Source organism: Oryctolagus cuniculus, chromosome 17, assembly GCF_964237555.1.
Source record: "Oryctolagus cuniculus chromosome 17, mOryCun1.1, whole genome shotgun sequence".
In the NCBI taxonomy this organism is placed as follows: Eukaryota; Metazoa; Chordata; class Mammalia; order Lagomorpha; family Leporidae; genus Oryctolagus; species Oryctolagus cuniculus.
This window is the reverse complement of record NC_091448.1, coordinates 9,262,802-9,283,413: the sequence shown is the minus strand read 5'-3', so window position 1 is coordinate 9,283,413 and position 20,612 is coordinate 9,262,802. Positions and strand designations below refer to the sequence as shown.

Genomic DNA, 20,612 nt, shown 5'->3' with positions numbered 1-20,612 from the left:
GAAATGAAGCTAGCTGTAGTAGGAGGCCACTTCCTCCCTGGACTTTACCTTCCACTCTGCAGGAAGCTGGAGTCACTGGAAAGTTTTAAGCACAGAACTCATGAAGCATGCTTCACAATGACTGCTCCAGCTGCTGTAATCAGATATATTCACATGAGCACAGAAAAAAATGGAATGATAAACAGTATGCCAGTTATATTTTCAAGGGATAGGAAAAGGGAAATTTTTTTTCCTATGCCTCTAATGTATTTTACGTATTATGATAGGAGTGCATTATTTTTGTAATGAATGCAATCCATTATAGGGGTGTGTGTGTGTGTGTGTGTGTGTGTAAACTGTGAATTCTGACTCATGTGTGCTGTATAAGCTGTCTTTGAATTGGCTACCTGGAAACTTTGTGTTTTGTGTTCCCCAAGTCACCCTCCTTATTTTTGGACAAGGCTGTTATTAAACAGATTTTTTTTTCCTTTATGATCTGAATGCTTTTTCTTACAAATCTCTCCTGGTAGTTCTAATTGTCCAGAGATACAGAGAAAGGGTTCCATTGTTTTTCTAAAAGACATCTTATCACCCTGCTGTAGAAGGGCGCTGAAAACAAGAGAAGCCTAAAGAATGTTTTACAAATTTCACAACTCACCCAAAGGCATGGGGCAGAAGTGAATAGCAGCGGTAAGAAGTAAGCAAAGAAGGAAATGTAGTGGGAACTTGTTCTTATTTTGGATATAAAAAGAAACTTCGCATCTCGTGTTGAGCAACGTTCTAAGATCCCAGGTGAGTGACACAGGAGGGTTATTGAGAAATGTGAGGTCCCAGTCTGCTACAAACGGCTGTGCCCATGAACAATAATTGAGAAATTCAATGTGGAGAGGACTTAATGGCCTCTTATTGGTTTCAAAACGGTCTACTTCTGTGACAAGAAGTATTTTTAGAAATGTTATCTCATATTTTCCATGCTTTTATTACGTCTGTCCCTTCTAATTTTACACCTGACTGCTCTAAGTGGGTTTATGCTCATGAGGGGTAGGGGGTAAATGACGAAATAATAGTTCCAAACACAGAGAACCAAAACTCTTAGACTCAAGTAAGTATAAGAAACCATGTTCTCCCTTAACACTGAATTGCTCGGCTGCCATTAAGTAGACTTATGGGACTTCATCCCCAAAAGGAAAACACTTAGTTGCAAACAATTACAGAAATGCTGGCTTATAAAAAGTAGAGGGTTATGACCTTTATAAATAATAAGGGATTTATTGATCATATTTGCTGAGAAGAACCTAGAAGGCATGGAAAACAGGAAAGAAATCACAAAACTACATTTGTCCCCCATAAAGCCTTGCTTCTTGCATAAAAGAAGCTGTACCTCGCACTAAGCCAACAGAACTCTCCTTTTAATAATATTTGACTGAGGAAGCCTTTGCTTTTATAGCTTATGTTAGCAATGGGACTGGGGGTATACACAACAGCAAATATTTTTCTATCCTTCAGAAATGTTTCATGGAAAAACATACAAAGGCTACATTAACATATGTATAAAAATGCAAACTCACAGTAAAATTGCAAATGCTGGTGAAAGGCAGAAAGCACAATGATACCAAGATCATGGAGAGAGAAATATTGTAGGTGGGGAAAGATTGCCCAAAGTGAAAAATAAATGCCTTACCTAAGAATGATGACCTTTAACCTACCCAGAAGTCACTTTCTCCCCTACAGGAGGCTGAAGCCCAGAAGAAACACAAGCAATAAGTAAGTACAATAATAACCAAAACTATTATTTGTAATTTCAGAAGCAGTAATAAGTATTCTACGTGCTTTATGTGGATGAATTACACAGAAATCCCCTCTGATTTGTCATCCCCATATTTGGTACAGAGAGGCTGACAGAATGGGATGTTCTGCTTGTCTCTCCTTCAAGCTCTATAAACAGGGTCCTCCGATTTAGCTGCATTCGTTTCTGCAGGTGTATGAAGTGACCTATAGGAATGTGAGAAGAAAATAAGAAAGAAGTCATTTCAACATTTATATTTGTCTTTAAAATTTATATTTATATGTATAATATGCATATACAAAACACAATAAGTTTATATGATGCTTAAATATAAAATTTAGTTATTTAGAGGACTTGTGCTAAAAATATCTAGGAGAAGGAAGACACAAGCAAAAAGTTTTCAGAAAAATTCTTGAATTATTAAAGCATATAGCCCCCAAATACAGACTAAAAAAAGTTCTAACAAAAAAGCATAAATTTCTGTTTCTTTGCATGTGTTATTTTTGTCTAAAACTCTAATAAATATTAATTTCCAATTTGCTTTTTAGCAAAATGATTTGTCAATTCTGCTGTTGTAGTTACTCAAATACTTGCATATTTAAGTTCTAAGTTACAAAGCTAAAAGGAGATACAGAAAAGAAATGCTTTTATTAAAAAGTTAGATATAATTAGGGCCAGCTCTGTGGCATAGCAGGTAAAGCCTCCACCTGTAATGCTAGCACCTGATATGGATGCTGGTTCATGAACCAGCTGCTCCACTTCTGATCTAGCTCTTTCTAATGACCTGGGGAACCACAGCAGAAGATTCCCCAAGTTCTTGGGCCTATGCTACCCACATGGGATATCTGGAAGGAATTCCTGGTTCCTGGCTTTGACCCGACCCAGTCCTGGTCCAGTCCTGGTAGTTGCAGCCATCTGGGGAGTTAACTAGCAATTGGAACATCTCTCTCTCTCTCCCTCTCTCTCTCTAACTCTGACTTTGAAACAAATGGCTATTTCTTTTAAATATGTTAGAAATAATATAAATGAGAATGTCTTTTAAATAAAACACTCCATTTGCAGTCTATTTAGTATGCATTTTACTTCACCGTAGCACAATCTATGAAGCAATAATCATGATGGTGAAATGTCCCCTTGTGTTTAGTATTTTCTGTTTAAGGAAATAATAATAAGAAGAATGTATATTAGACAAATAAACAAATGTATAAAAAGGTTTTAAATGTTTGAGGAGATAGATATTTATACTGATATGGCATTATACTAGGTTTTCATGTATTGAAACATCACATGATGCCCCATAAATATACAGACTTTGTGTGTCTTAAATTTTTCTTTAATTTTAAAAAAGAAAGAAAAATATAAAGAAAAAATACCCATCCCAGCAGCTAAGTGTATACACTAAAAAGGATGATAAATTATTATTACATTGTGTTAGTTTTTAAGTATTACTGCAATAAATTAACACAATTTTAATAGTTTAAAACAATGCAATTTTATTATCTTCCAATGCTGGAGCAGAGAAGCACTAACAGGGTCTTAGGGGCTGAATCAAGTATCTGCAGGGGTGCGTGTCTGCTGGAGGTTCCAGTGGAGAAGCTGTTTCCTTACCTCTTCCCACAACTGGAGGTCACATGCATTCTTTGGGTTTTGGTTCCTTTCTCCATTTCTGAAGCACATCACTCCATCCTCGGCTTCTCTCATCACATATCCTCCTTTTATTTTGAACTAATCCCTACCTTTTATAAGAACTCATGATTAAGTTGGACCACTTGGATTAATCAGGATAATTTCCCCTTTACCATGTAAAGCAATATAATCATAGTTTCCAAGGATTAGGATTTGGTATTTTTGAGGATCATTATTCAGCCTGCTGCATAGTAGCAATTTGGCCCCAAAAGATTCAAGTCTCTTCCAGACACAAAATATATCCACTCCATCCTAAGGTCTACAAGAGTCTCAATACACTACAATGCCAACTCAAATCCAAAATATTATCTGTGTCTGAACAACTCAAAAGTTCTAGATTTCATTATCTGAATCATTTTAGCTAGGTAAGGATGAGGATGTGCACATAAGCCACTATGGGGGATATTCTTCTCATCCTGTGGACTTGTGAATCAAGTTACTTCCCACCAAATACAGTGGTGGAGCAGGCGTAAGAGAACACTTACAGTCATTCCTGAATCCGAAGAGATAAAATGGAAGTGAAAAAAAGACAAGATCCCAAACCCCAGGCAACATTGAAAACTGGCTCGTGGAAACTCCATTGGTATCCAAGACTGGAAATATTCCTCAGTGGTTTGGCTGTTTGCCTTCTAGGCTCACAGGCTGGCTTCACGTTCATTCTTCCTTTCCCTGGAGGGTACATAGATTTTCTACTGCCTGTAGAATTTTGAAAGTCCTAAGGCCTGCCTTTATTTCATTTTCGCTATGTTCCATTCAACTCATGCTGCATTGTTTCTGTCGGCATTACATGGTCAAAAACCTCATGAATTTTCTATTTATGTCTGAGAGATTTGCTACAGTTGATAAGATATCTTTTCACAAATGTTTCTGGGGTAATCGTATCTTTATTCCTGGATTCTGCTAAGATATTTGATGGCATTTGTCTACTGAATGTCTTCCGAGAGTCCTCTTCAAGTTGAACACTCCTACCTGATTCTTGTGAGGCACTAGCAAAGTGCTGTGCAGCTACACCCGGGGCTTTCTCTACAGAGCACACTTTCCTGACAAGGAATCTCCTAATTATAGTGTATTTTGAAATCTGGATAGGATGAAAATTTCTCAAATCATACAGTCCTGGTTCCATTTTATTTTATTATTTATTTATTTATTTGACTGCACAGCAATTTCCTCAATTTTCCTGGTTCAATGTAAGTAGCAAAGAGAAACTGGCTTCCTCTTGCTACTCTGCTTGTAAATCTCTTCAGGTAAATTTTCAAATTCATCACCTAGAAGTATTACCTTCCAGTTAACCTTGGGACAAAATGTAGCTACACTTTCTGCCTTTATGCGACAAGGTTTGCCTTTCCTCTGGCGCCCAGCTGCCCGGTCTCCATCCCCTTCTGAGCTATCATCAGCGATGCTTTCAAAGTCATCTTTCTGCCAATATTCTGTTTACACTCAGTTATTTTCCACTAAACGCTCACGCCTTTCTGTGCTTTCACCATCACTGCTTTTACTGCTCATATTTTTATGAAGAGTCCGTTTCTAATGATCTAGGAATTATCTCAGATTACACATTATTTTTCCTACCACACCTTGCATTATTCTAGTCCCAGTCCCTTACCCATTTCCAAAGCCAATTCTACATTTTTAAGAAATCACTGCATATAGAATTTCCCACTTCTAGATACCAACCTTGGTATACCATTATTTGATGTCTACTGCTTTCTAGCATGAAGTTAGACATTTTATAACTACTTCAATTATCTTCACAAATATCCATGGGAAACATTGCTAGATATTTCACAAACATAAAAGTTTATGAGGCAATTAAAAAATGACAGATTTTGGAACCAGGGATATGTAGCTTCAAATTTTGATTGTATCACTCTTTTTTTTTAAGATTTATTTTATTTTATTTATTTGATACGCAAAGTCACAGACACAGAGAGGGAGTGCCAAAGAGACATCTTCCCTCTGATAGTTCACTTCCCAAATGGCCACATGGCTGGAGCTTGGCCAGTCTGAAACCAGGAGCCAGGAGCTTCGTCCAGGTCTCCCATATGGGTATAGGGGCCCAAGGACTTAGGCTGTCTTCCACTGCTTTCCCAGGCAATAGCAGAGAGTGAATCAGAAGAGGAGCAGCCGGGTCACAAACCAGCATCCAGCAGATGGAGGCCTAACATACTATGCCACAGTGCTGTCCCCAGACTGTGTCACTCTTCCGCAGCATAATTTTGGGGAAATCATCTTTTTTAAAAGATTTATTTATTTATTTGAAAGGCAGAACTACAGAAAGGCAGAAGCAGAGAGAGAAAGGTCTTCCATCTTTTGGTTCACTCTCCAGATGGCTGCAATGGCTGGAGCTGCACCCATTTGAAACCAGGAGCCAGAAGCTTCTTCCAGGTCTCCCACATGGGTATAGGCGCCCAAAGACTTGGGCCACATTCTACTGCTTTCCCAGATGATAGCAGACAGCCGGATCAGAAGTGGAGCAGCCAGGACTAGAACCAGTGCCAGCAGCCCAGACTTGAACTAGCACCCATAGGGAATGCTGGCACGGTAGGCGATGGCTTTACCTGCTATGCCACAGCTCTGGCCCCACTAACTTTTGAGATGTTCTGAGCTTCAACTGTTTCAAAATAAAATAGTAGAAATAAAACTTGCCATTCGAAGAAATTTTCTTTTCTCGTTCTCTTTCTCATAGTGAGGTATATATAAAGTAATATATGCATTATTCTTGCATTAGTGGATGTAGAAGAGAAGTTATTCTTGACATTTTCACATTCTGAGGCCACATATGGAATTAACTCACATGAAGAATCATACCTTCAAAGGAAAGGAGATATATTTGAGAGGTTTGATAAAATCAATATACAAGGAGTTTTCAAAAAGTTCATGTAAATATATATTATGGGAAAACTACACATGGATTCCAAAATGCTTTTTACCAAGATACTTATCTTTTCATTATATTTTTTTCACAAACTTTTTGAAGTACTCTCCTATTTGGAGACTTTGAAGGTAATGTAGCTGATGAAGGCTTCTGTAAGATCTATGGTGTTTGATATGCCTACTGCCTTTCATACTTTTTCATTGCTTTTCTTGAGAATAATTAACATATGTCAACCTCATGAATTATTTAGAGGCAAGATTATGGGTTTAGCCAAGTTCTTATTTCATTAAAACTCAGGCATAGGAGAGTTCTATTTATCTAGGGGAATTAAGAAATAAATAAGTGCCAATATCAGCTTGAATGAGAAACTGCTATTATAATCTTTAGTTAATTCTAATTTGTAATATGTTCCTCTAAAATAGTTTGTTTAAGAAAAAGAATCATTTGGTTTAGTCTGCTTTGGGGATTTAAACAATTCAATTAAAATGTGATCCATTAAGCACACACACACACACACACACAAAATGGAAGGAAGGAAGCCTCTGGGACTATATTTATTACTTTCCACCTCAGTAAAGAAAGAATTGTTTTAAAAACTGAATCTTAATGTAAGCCACTAGGAGTCATCTCAAAACTGTCTCCCTGGAACTTGTCTGAAAATAGAAATTTTATCACTTGTGTTTTAAAAGAGCACCCATGTAGGACGAACCATTGTGGTCTACAAGTTGGAAACTTATTCTCTAATCTGTTGAGTATTTCCTTCAACTAAGTTTTTATTCTGTCAGAAAGTGAGCAGTTAGTTCATATATGTATGCATAAATATATTCTGTGCTTAAAAATCCAAGACATCATCATTTTTGTAGATCAAAAATAAGAATAACTAATGAATATGTTTGCTTTTTTTTTTTTTTTTTTTTTTTGACAGGCAGAGTGGACAGTGAGAGAGAGAGACAAAGAGAGAAAGGTCTTCCTTTACCGTTGGTTCACCCTCCAATGGCCGCCGCTGCAGCCGGCGCACCGTGCTGATCCGATGGCAGGAGCCAGGTACTTATCCTGGTCTCCCATGGGGTGCAGGGCCCAAGCACCTGGGCCATCCTCCACTGCACTCCCTGGCCACAGCAGAGAGCTGGCCTGGAAGAGGGGCAACCGGGACAGAATCCGGCGCCCCGACCGGGACTAGAACCCGGTGTGCCGGCGCCGCAAGGTGGAGGATTAGCCTAGTGAGCCACGGCGCCGGCCCTGTTTGCTTTCTTTTCTTTTTCAAAGGGAAGAAGGATGTAAATTGCTAAGATGAACTCTGATATCAAAAAGACTAAATTCCAATTTCAGCTCTGCCACTACTTCTACATATTAGCTAATCTTGAGTTTCTTACTCATTTGTGAAATGAGTGCAGAAATATATTTAGTTATAGAGAATTAAATGAGAGGACACATATCTGCTAGAAGAAAGCTAGATGTTCAATCAACTTTTTCATACCTGTTTATTTTTAGATTCTTGACATAATACAGGCAAATTGTCTCTGTTTCTATCCAATTGTTCTGCCAATAAATACAAATTATTGAGACATTTCAAACTTCTGAATTTTCCTGGGGCTGAACCTTGCTACTTTCTCTACATATTTCCTTCATAGGGCTTAATAAAATTAGCAATGCCCTGGTTTGTATATTTGTTTTCATGCTTTCTGTCTCTCTGACCAAATTAGAAGCTTCAGAACAGGACTGGTCAAATCTAGCCTGTTTTTCCTTAGAACAACAACATTGAGTACAGAGTCAGTCCTTATTTAATATTTACAAATACTAGAACTTATATACACTAACACTTATGATTATTTATTAATATAATTATTTATACATTTCATTTATATTAGAGAATCCTCTTCAATTATGTCTTAGCCTACATTGGGAAGTAACTAAGCCTATTTATAGTCTTTTTTAGTTTATTTATGTGGTTTTTTAAATTTGCATTTCTCTCTGAATGAATTCAAGAATTAAGCCAATTATTACTTTCATTACTCTGTGGTAATGTGCATCATCTAAACCATGGATATTCAAGGTGACAACTGAAATTCAGATTAAAAATTTTTTCATTGTTATTATTCTATTTATTATTTACTCACCAACAGGACACCTGGAATTGTACCTCTTTGTATTTAAATTAAATGAATTGGTGTGGATGTTGGGTTGCTTCAGGATATTCATTTTCTTTCTCCCTCTGCAGCTTCTGGATTTCAAGCAATTCATAATTCTCCTTAGATTCCTGACCTAGAACTGTCTAAGGAATCCTTTGGTACTACTGCTGCTGAAGTATTGTCATTCAGTGTGAGTGGGAGGTGATGGCCCTGAGTGGGGTGACCACAAAACACACGAGGTGAGAAGCAAGGGCAAGACAGAAACAGTGATAAATGGTTTGCAAGAAAATTCAAGATTGTTTGGTTGTGAAAACCTCATGTCACTCAAGTGTCAATAATCAAACCCAAAGCCCTTTCTTTGGCCACTGAAATCTGTTCCCAAGTTGTATAAGATGACATCCCCAAGTCTGTCAAGCACTCTGATTTTCCTCAACTCTGAATAACTTAGAAGAAGGTCCCATTCCTGAGTATTAATCAAAATAACTACCTTTAAAGATCTGACTAAGGTGGAAGCTGTACTGATCATTTCTTCCAAAACTGCTCATTTCAGAAATCAAAAAATCTTAGCAGTCGGTTTTTCCTGACGGCATGAGGCCCATCTTAGCCAACCACTCTTGACCTCTCCCTCCTTCCTTAGGGCACCTTTCATTTCTTTCAATAAATGCAGATTTCCCTGGTGATGTCACACAGGTTCGCTTTTGGGGTCTTCTGTTAAACCAGCACTACACTGAAGAAATGTAAGCCATGAGAATAATTCAACAAGTGAAAGAAGAGCTTTTAATATTTTTCAGGATATATTAAAATAATTCCGGCCTCATCACTTTTAAGAGAACATCTCATGATTAGAAAGGTATTTCCTGGTTCTTCCTATGCGAAGGTGGCGTGAACCATCATTTCTTTCAAGAATACAGTTATTTTCAGTGTGCATAATATTCAGCCCAAGGAAAAGTATGTTGACTTTATTTGTAATCTTCAGCTATAGAATATTTCGTATTTGACTTAAGAAAAATTACAACTGTATTTGTGAGGTACATATCACACATTTCTAAGAGTTTATTTTCACTTATTTTTATTTGCCTCTTGTGAGTTGAGTTGCAGCCAATGTATTTATTTCAATAAATGTTCTTGTTCAACTCTTTCTGGCTTCAGAATCAACTTGTAGTTTCTAGCTGTATCTCAAGTAAATATTGGCAAAAGAATCAAAATCCTTAAAATGCCTCAGCATATTAGTACATTCTAAGTTACAGAAAAATAAAAACAGAATCCTCGGTGAGTCATGTTTACCAGCCTAATCCCAGATTTCTTTGACCATAATGAATTCAATGAATCAAACAATCTCTTGCATGCATCACTCATAGTCTGAAATGCTGTGCTAATTAAAAGTAATTCTTAATATCCTGCAAGTATAGTTATAAGAAACTATGCTAGTTTCCTGTGTAGTGACAAAGAATTGGGGGAAAATGAGCTTATATATTGGGTTGACAGAACAAGTTAAGGGAAGTAACTTGAAGTACAGTTGGATGACAAATATAGTTGTTGACTTGGCAAATTGCCATTGTGAGGAGACATTGTAGGAGTTATACCGAAGAAAAAAATATTAAGTTAAGAAGCCATTTTAGCCTAGGATTTCTATTTTGAGGACTTGTCTGCCAATGTCATCTGTTAATGTCAAACCAAGAAGCTTCTTACACTCCTTTATTTGTAAGAGCTTTCATTTTCTGAACACCCAAGGTCAATCAAGTCACCTTGTTCCCTAAAACTAAGTGAAGTCAGTAGGACATGAAGACAGAGCCAAAGGGAAGCCAGAGCTGTAGTGCTTCAGATAGGTTGATGCATTCATTGTTGCGGCATAGAGGTGGTTGATGTAGATGTTTAGCTATGATCCTTAAGATTCTGGTTAGCCATCTCCCTGGTAGCTGCACTCCATCACAATTCTAACTTCTCAGAGAGCGAAAGATGCTGATTTAGACCCAAGACACAGCCTATTGCTCTTATATTCTCCCCTGCTTATATTTCCCTTTCTCTGCAAGATTTTACTATCAATTCTTCAACCCAAAATGCAAACACCTCAAAAATTTATTGAAAATATCAGATGTATAATGCATGAACCAATTACCCTGGAGTGTAATATGGAAGCTGGCTCATATGAGGGTAGGTAATCCTAACTAATTCTCAAGGCCAATAAATTTACTTCTCAGGGAGCTCTACCATGTAATTTGGCAGTGTGAGAAATTAGCCAACCTTTTTCAAGGAAAGTCATTAAATCTCAGCATTTTATAAATATTGTGCTGAAAGCAGGCAAGTATTCATCATTTTCATTTCATTTTGATCATTTAAAATAAAGACCTCAAAATGCTTCTTGCAAAAAAATACAAATATATTTTCTTACATATTCTCCATTTCTGAAACAGAAAAACAGTACTACTGGTTTAGGTTACAATTCAATAGGAAGACGTGAACTATCTTGACCTACTATATAAAAAATAATCAACAAGCTTACTGGATTTATCCATATAGTATTTTTTCCACACATCCTTCTTCATTAAGGACATTTATTGCAAAATATTTCCTCTGAAAAATAAATGAAATAATGTTTTATTAAAGGGTAACATACTTGTTCTATACTTTACATTTAGAAGCAAATTGGTATGATTTCCTATTGAACAATAAGTAAATGTTCAAAGTAAGTAAGAATTAAATTTATCCTCCCTGATTGGCGACAACTAACTGAGCACCAAAGGGGAAACTTGTTGAAGTGAAATGAACACTGTGAGAAACAGTGACTTGATCAGCTCTTGTCCTGACGGTTGATGTACAATGTAATACTTTATCCATTTTAGTATTTTTTTTTTTGTTCTAGTACCATCGGTTGAACTCTGTAATTAACACACAATTATTCTTAGGTGTTTAAATTTTAACTGAAAATGATCCCTGTTAGGAATTTGGAAAACATTATGTTGAGTGAAATAAGCCAATCCCAAAGGGACAAATACCACTTGTTCTCCTTGATAGGTGACAACTAACTGAGCACCAAAAAGGAAACCTGTTTAAGTGAAATGAACACTATGAGAAATGGTGACTTGATCAGCCCTCACCCTGACTGTTGATGAGCAACTTAATATGCTATCCCTATTAGTATTTTTTTTTGTTCTACTTAATACTTTTGGTTGAATACTGTAATCAATACACAATTCTTCTTAAGTGCTGAAACTTAACTGAAAAGTGATCGCTGTTAAATATAAGAGAGGGAAGAGATGTGCAATTCGGGACATGCTCAAGCTGACTTACCTCAAGCAGTAGAGTTAGAAACATACCAGGGGATTCGAATTCAATCCCATCGAGGTGGCATGTACCAATGCCATCTCACTAGTCCCAGTGATCAATTTCTGTTCACAATTGATCGTAATGATAGGACTAAGAACCAAAGGGATCACATAAACAAGAATAGTGTCTGCAAATACTAGCTGATAGAATCAAAAAGGGAGAGAATGATCCAACATGGGAAGTGAGATACACAGCAGACCCATAGAATGGCAGATGTCCTAAACAGCACTCTGGCCTCAGAATCAGCCCTTAAGGCATGCGGATCCGGCTGAAATGCCCATGAGAGTATTTCAGGCATGGAAAGCCAAGACACTCTGGGGGGGGGAAAAAAAAAAAAAAAAAAAAAAAAAAAACCTAAATGAAAGATCTCCACGAGTGAGATCACAGTGGAAAGAATGGGTCATCAAAGAAGGAGGTACCTTTCTCTGAAGGGAGAACTTCCACTTTGACCATGGCCTTGTCTAAAAATGATCAGAGTCAGTGAACCCAGGGGGCTTCCATAGCCTTGGCAGCTCATGACAAGAGCCTAGGTTGATTACTGATGCCATAAACAAGAGTGTCAATTTGTTAAGTCAACAACAGGAGTCACTGTGCACTTACTCCTCATGTAGGATCTCTGTCCTTAGTGTGCTGTACATTGAGATTTAATGCTATAACTAGTACTCAAACAGTATTTTTCACTTTATGTTTCTGTGCGGGAGCAAACTGTTGAAATCTTTACTTAATGTCTGCTAAACTGATCTTCTGTATATAAAGAGAATCGAAAATGAAAAAAAAAAGAATTAAATTTATTATAATAGTTTTCATAAAATTGTCATTTTTTCAGGAAAAGGAGAGGCTATGGGTCATAATTCAAGCCAATCAAAATGGCAGCTACAATGCAATGTGTCAAAGGACCACTCAACATCCATTTGACCTTCAGCAGAGACAAAATTTCTCAATTGAAATTTCTTAAAGGTGATATTCCACTTTTGTTTTTCTGGGTGGCAAAACACTGGGGCGGGCGGGGGGGGGGGTCTTTCCTGGGAAAGTATATGATCACTTGAGGAAAGAACTTGACCACCATTGATGGAAATCAAAGAGATAGATAAAGAAATATTCATAAGAGCCGGCGCCGTGGCTCAATAGGCTAATCCTCCACCTTGCGGCGCCGGCACACCGGGTTCTAGTCCCGGTTGGGGCGCCGGATTCTGTCCCGGTTGCCCCTCTTCCAGGCCAGCTCTCTGCTATGGCCAGGGAGTGCAGTGGAGGATGGCCCAGGTGCTTGGGCCCTGCACCCCAGGGGAGACCAGGAAAAGCACCTGGCTCCTGGCTCCTGCCAGGATCAGCGCGGTGCGCCGGCTGCAGCGGCGGCCATTGGAGGGTGAACCAGCGGCAAAGGAAGACCTTTCTCTCTCTGTCTCTCTCTCTCTCACTGTCCACTCTGCCTGTCAAAAAAAAAAAAAAAAAAAAAAAAAAAAAAAAAAAAAAAAAAAAAAGAAATATTCATAAAGGACATGAGCATGACATCTAAGTTTGTATTTGAATTCCGTTGAATTTCATTATCCCATTTCTGATATTTTAAAGAATAAAATCATCAAGCCAGATCTATACACACATGGGCATAGCATTTCAATTACTTAGCAAGTAAATCGTGAAATTGCAATTCAAATGTAAAGAAGTAAGAAGAAAGACATTTCTTTTTGTATTTCTTGGAACGTCTATTTCTTGGAGCCTCCTGATTTTGGCAGAATGAGCTTGAAGAGGACTGAAAATTGAACCAACTATTCCTGTCCTTAAATGTGGGAGTTATTCCTGTTTGCTTCTTCTACAAAACCAGTCACTCTAACCATATCTTGAAAAGCCCTTTGCACAACATATTTGATTTGACAAATTGCCTGGCAAAGGCAGTAAAGAACCTGGGCTTGATCTCAGAAACCCCTCCAACCTTTTTGTTCACCTCAAAGCACTTCTTTGAAGATATTTACATTTCCCAAAATAGGATATGTAAGTGTTTCACTTGAAGAATGTGTGCATAATAATGAGTACAAAACTAAGGTGGTTAAAAACATTAGGGATCTTCTCGTGCACTTAGATGTCGGGTACATTATTTTTCATCATCTGAGTTCCCAGAATGTGCACAAATGGTTGCACAATATATGTAGATATATGCAAAAGCCCTGCCAATAGGTACTTGTGGGAGAACCGGAGCCTGTTGTCTCCACATAGTCGTTTTCCCCTCATCTCCTCTTCTCCTTAGCAGTGTTCTGTGCTCTGAGTCCATTGTTTTCTCCCATTGGGCTTTGCTTTCTCATCCTTACTCATGTTTTTGCTCCTGTTTTCATTGCTTGTCGTAGTACTCTTCAAACCAAAGCATTTGCTACGAGTCCCAAAGTTCAAGTACTTGCAGAAACCCTCACTTGAAGGACACACAGTACTGTCTCATCCCTGGGTTCTTAGGACACATCATTCTTTTGTGTATGTTGAATGTGTGTTTATATGTGTATGTACATATGTTTCTTTATTGTATCACTTGTGTTAATTTCTTTCATCTCAAGTATTTTAAGTTTTGTGAACTAAAAGGACTGTTTTGTTTGCTTTAATACTAGTTACCCTGTACTGAGCATCAACATGTAACAATACATGTTGGAACAAACATTGAAAAGTAAATGATGAAAGAGCTGAAATAAAACCTTGTAGCTGACAATTTTTGAGTGTAATTTTGAGTAGATATCTGGTCCAGTCACATGCCCAAAACTCACAAAGGCATAAAAATGCTAGTATTTACAATATCATATCCCCTGCATATATAGCCAGAGACTCACTTCCTTATAGCGAGATATAATATGGTAACTAGTTTTGCCTAAGGGGATGTAAGCAAAAGGGCCACATACAATGCCTGCAATATGACTCATGGGAGACAGCAACATCTTCTGCATCATTTCCAACATAAACACTATGATGGGAGTACAAGCAACTATTTTGCAACAGGAAGAAACCCGGGCACCTAACTGTTAGGAATCCACATTGTCAGACAGGAATACCAACACTTAAGAGGAGTGTTATTTAATTGTGAAAAGTAAATAAACAAAAGTACATTCTGTCTTGTTTAAGCCACTGTCGGTTGGGTTTCTATAATTCACTTCTGAATATTATTCTGATACTTACCCTTAAACATAGGATAACCATAAATTCCAGTTTACCTGGGCTAGTCCTAAATTATAGACATGCCACACTAATTTTTCCTACTACTTCTAGTACTCTTAAAAGCACCTAGCTTGGATGATATGTTATACGGTGATGGTACACAATGCTGTAGATCCCAAGTATTTTTAGCTTCAGAAATATTTATGGAAATGACACTTGTTTCCTAGCAGTTAAATGTAAAACAGCTAAAAATGAATGTATTCTGAGTCAAACAAGGATGAAAGAGTTATTGTTTTGCCTAATAGCTATAGACCAGTGGTTAGGGCTAAATTGGTATGTATAAGTATGCCAGTTGCATGGGAGTTTTTATTTATTCATTTGCTTGGAGTTTGGAGTTTCATTTTTTTTTCCACAAAGAATAGGAATTTCTAAAAAAAATATGGTTTTACTCCTAGAGACAAGCTTAATGGTAAATACTCATATAAGAGAGATAGAAAGGGGTTACCTTGGATAATGTCAACGCCTCTTTCAAGATTGTGTTCTATTACTTAGCCATTTTGGTCAATTGACTTACAATCTTTACACATATATAAGGCAAGTATTTTGATTATCCAAGATTTATAAAAGAGGAATTTGAGGTTTAAAAAAATTCAGTGACTTTCCTTGGGTTAGATAGCATCTGACAAAATGGCAAAACTCGCTCAACTCTGAGTCTACTCTATCTTTGCTCACAAATTTCACACACACAGTTCAATCCTCAAATCTATAGATGATGAAAGTGAGACCCCAGGGATTTCTCTAATAACACAAAGTAGGAAAGTTTCTCCATTACAGACAAGTGGGATTCTGACCTTCTGGGAAAGTTTCCTTGCAAAACTGTCCCTAGGAATAAGAAAGAAGACACCTCTTTAATATTTAGCTTTATGTAAATGGTGCCAGACACTTCCAGTCTTGCCCAAGGCAACTGAAATAAGTATTTTTGAGTGAACCCTTCTTCAAAAGACACTGCTGCCAGTTATTTAACTCTGGCAAGGAAGGGTACAATTATAACACCCTTGCATAGATTGACTTTATTGGATCTCCCTTCTCAGCCAGACCAGGAGACCCACTGAGTTACATACAAATGTTTGGATGGTACAAGATGGTGCTCTGAGTAATCTGAAATCTGTGTAACCCTAGCAGTAGCACCCTGACTGGGGTAGTTGCAACTATGAATCAGGCTTTCAGGAGAAATATTATGAATTGAAAGTATTGAGAGAATGCTGGAGGACACAAGATGTGACAGGGCTTCCCTTCTAATGTGGGTGGTACATGGATTGACCTTGTTGGATTTCAAATATACTAAAAAGCTGATCCACTTGGCCACTGGAATTGATCTTGAGTATCCCATGAGTGTGAATGGTCAGCTGTTTTCCCCAGAGTAAATGTTCTTAGAATTATTTATTTGTAAGCCTGTAACATAGGAAGTGCTGGCCTAGAGGGTCTAGAACTGGAAGTAAGGGATGGAATAATTGTCTGAGCTGAACAGCATGTAAGTGTGAAATCTTTGAATACAGTTTCTTTAAAGATGTACATAATGCATTTACCAGGGACATAGAAGGGGAGACAATGTAATCTGAGAATGAGAGAGGGTGCCAAGGTCAAAGCTGGGAAAGTGGAATAAGGTCTAGCCTAGGAAGATAGAACACCTGTTCACACTAGGTACACATCATCCTTTCCCTTAGAACATTCATCCCAGGCAGAGTTGTCTGGATGGACAGAAGCATCGGGAAGTATTTTCTTTGGAGAAAACATTTTCCCATGACCACTAACATTTTGTGCCTGATTCTAACCCTTCCCTTCTCCCCGCAAGAAACAAAGTACTTCATGATGTTTCAATGAGCTTTGCATATCCCAGACAATATATTGTTTCCCTGAAGCAGATCAGTAAAATGGAGGATAGCATACAAAACAGGTTCATCAAGAATGTCAACAGGAACTGATGTTTATAACAATCCTCACCATGATAATCTCTTTAAGACAATCAGGTCATTAGGCTTTGCACATGTACAGGTTCTGTGTATTTATTAGAAGAGACACGTAGTATTTTCCACATGATACTCTTATGTGTTTGGTGTCAGAGTGGGGTGATAGTCTTCAGACCAATATTTCTCAAGTTCTTTAGACCACCACAGGCTAGGAAAAGTCAATGAAAGTGTGTTTAAGAAATTGGGACTATGTGGTTTAAGTAACAAGAAGTCTTGAAGTAAACATTCATGACTAAGTGGCAGTGGGACGTAATCAAAAACCAGGCTCTTTCATTTTTTTTTCTATTAAACCATCCTCTGGATGTTGGCTTATCTACATTCTATCACAGTTAATAAATGACAGCTCTGCCTCTAGTATTGCTTCTTCCTTCCAGAGAGAAGAGAAAGAGAAAGAAGAGGCCCAGGCTCATATCAGTGGAGTCCCTCCTCTTAATACGGAAAACAAAGACATCCTTGTTAAATGCAACCAGATGGGATTTAGCCACATAACCACCATCAATTGATCTTTGGCTAAGGGGAATAACATTACCATGACCAGTCGTGGCTAAGGTGACCAGCCGCTACCAAAACTGTTGGCTCCCCTTCATGAATGGTTACTAAAAAGGAGCTTTGTAGACAGGGCTACATTTCCAAGCCTCTCCTGAATCTAAATAAAGACATGTGACTAGATCCTGCCAGTAGGATGTTCACAACAGTTACTCTGTCTCTTCTAAGCAGAAGTAGTGAAGGAGTGGGTATCCCAACATTCCATTCTCTCTCTCTCTCTCTCTCTCTCTCTCTCCATTCCCTCTCCCCTTTCCCTGGGAGTGTGTACATATGGAATTTAGAAGGAAACATCATACATGAGGCTGTAGGGGATAATAAAGAATCAAGGGACATTCATAAATTGGCAGCTATGTGAATGAGAAGTGAATTTTCATTTTGTTAATTCAAGAAACTTTCAATGGTTTAGCTAATAAAGCAGTGACCCCTACCCTAACCAATACACTGGTTTGTGTCAGTCATGATCCATACTCTCAGAGGAAAGCATTATGGCCAACTTTTTTTGAGTACTCACTTTCTCCTTGCTCTTGATCATTAATTGAGCCCCAGTTACCAGGAAAGCATGCAGATATAGATGTTGTAACAACAGTAGAAGGTTTCTATCATGCTAAATCAGAACAACTTTTTGATTCCTGTTGAGACTATTATGGCCTGAAATTTTCTAAGGATCACTGAATTAGGCTCTTGTGTCTACAGCTTACAAAGCACTTTGAGTGATACACTATAAATTTGGGAACAACTGTTCTATCAGATGTTGTTGAGCAACAGCCCAGAGATCTTCCATGTATCCTCTTCCTCCGGGGTATCATATGCTGAGAAGCAGAAGAAAGTGTTAGAGGCAGAGGTGTTTGCACTTGCGAGTCTTGATGATGACAAGAGCAGATGGGGAGCTAGTGCTGTGGCGTAGCAGGTAAAGCTGCCGCCTGCAGTGCCGGCACCCCATATGGGCAGCAAATCAAGTCCCAGTTGCTCCACTTCCAATCCAGCTCTCTGCTATGGCCTAGGGAAGCAGTAGAAGATGGCCCAAGTCCTTGGGCCCCTGCACTCGCATGGAAAACCTTGAGGAAGCTCCTGGTTCCTGGCTTCGGTTCAGTCCATTTGGGGAGTGAACCAGTAGATGGAAGGCTTTCTCTCTCTCTCTCTCTCTCTCTCTCTCTCTCTCTTTCCCTCTCTGCCTCTGTCTCTCTGTAACTCTGCCTTTCAAATAAATAAATAAAAAAAGATGTAAAAAGAGCAGATGTAGGGATGGTGGCTAATGCTGTCCTGGCCATGTGACAGTGGTAGATGAGAAATATGATGCAGAGAAGAAGCACCCTTAAAATAAGACAGGAAGTAGATTTTCAGGTCACTCCAGCTGATCTTTGCCTAAAGACATTTTGCCGTATACCCAAAGCACCACGCTGAATGCCACAATCCAGTTTTTAAAGAACCCAATGCCTAGTCAGGAGGGCATGAATTAGGAAAGGTGTGGGACACAGACACAGGCATACACAGTTCTAGAGGAGGAGATGTAGAACTAAGAGTGGAACATCACTTTAAAAAATGTTTGTTTTAGTTTGAGAGACAGAGGGAGAGAGATTGGGAGTGCAGAGAACAGAGATTCTTATCTGCACTCCTCAAATGTCTGCAATGGAAGGGACTGGGATAGGTATAAGCCAGGAGTCAGGAATTCAATCCAGATCTCCCTGTTGGGGACAAGAACCCAAATACTTGAGCCATCAGCCTCTTCCTTCCAGGATGCATGTTAACAGGAAGCTAGAATTGGAGCAGAGCTACAGCTTGAACCCAAGGGCTCAGCTTAACTGCTAAGCCATACAATTGCCCCTGAAAGGCATTTTGGAATGAGCAACATAGATAAGGATTTCAAACTGTCAAAACGCAGCCATTGAAGCCTGAACTAGGACACTAAGTCTCAAAGGCTGAATCAGGAATAGAGATCCAATGGAAAGACACACACACACACACACACACACACTGAAATCGGAAATCACAGGAACTCTATGTGAATGTTTCTAAAAGAACAAAGAAAAGGAAATATGGAAAATTTGGTTAGTGAGCATCTGGCAAATGGCTCTTTAAGCTCCCCCTGCCCCATAAAACACACATACACACTCACACATATTTTAGGTAGAAATGCTCTGAGGGCATAAGCATACAGACTGAAGATTATTAGAATTCATTGTATTCTTGAACTCCATGTTTCCCAAACCAAAGAATAAGAAATAGCTGAATTTGATGAAAGTAGAAGATAAAAAAATGGTTTAATCCATTTGTTCAACATGCCAGGGCAAAGGGCCATGGGAAGATTCCATCACAGAGCCATAGCTTTCCACCTTGCAAGTGTACTTAGGAAGATGGAATCAGTGGCTCAAAAAGTACTTCAAGCACTTTGAAATGTGGTATCTTACGCCCTCTGGTGGCTATGTAGGTTTTATTATTATTTGAAGTAAGGAAATCACAGAATGCCAAATACAGGAGTAACTGGAATCCCAAGTATTCAATAACAGAGCCGCACTGAAGGTGTCCTAACCATTATTTAAACATATTAGCCCTTGAACAAGAGCGAAACACACTCCATCTGTTTTGCAGACTGCTGAGAAATGTGCTTTCTCCCAGTTTTTCTCCAACACTTTTCAGGAACTTCTCCTCCGTGCTCTGTCATCAGAATACTTCAAAGATTGTTAAGATTCTGATTTCACTTGGGAGGATTCTGAAGCCCTGCTGCTTCTTAATAGTTTGGGATTTGAGTAGGAATTTAAAACAGAAACTTCAATGCCCACAAAGATTTTGAAAGGGTGACTCTTCAATAATACATTGAATGATGCCTGGCCAAGACTTAACCAACTTGTCTGTTTCCCTCTTCCTTGTGTCTGGGTCACAGAAAAATAGCCTGGTCATTGACATGGCAAATTGTCATCAAATTACGTCAAGTGCAAATAGTTGTGACTGACATCTACAAAGAACAGAAATCTAAAAACAAAGGGGCACTTCAGTGTAGACTAATGTTCTTTAAGCAGCTGGTTTCCAGAGAATTGCAACTTCGATTCAGTTATATATATATATATATATATATATATATATATATATGCGTTTAGAAATACATAAACAGCAGGTACATCAAAAAGTTCATGGAAAAA

General features: G+C 38.3%; 1 long non-coding RNA gene across 2 annotated transcripts; it reads left to right on the top strand.

Annotated features, from left to right (window-relative positions):
* Positions 1–584: 584 nt before the first annotated feature.
* On the top strand, positions 585–17,698 carry LOC138846135 (uncharacterized). Of its 2 annotated transcripts, none has more exons than XR_011383515.1 (5): positions 585–771; positions 1,711–1,743; positions 8,545–8,694; positions 12,606–12,736; positions 17,307–17,698. It is a non-coding gene; the product is annotated as an uncharacterized lncRNA (long non-coding RNA). The 2 variants fall into 2 exon arrangements; XR_011383516.1 differs by lacking the exon at positions 17,307–17,698 and adding an exon at positions 14,116–14,640.
* Positions 17,699–20,612: the final 2,914 nt, after the last annotated feature.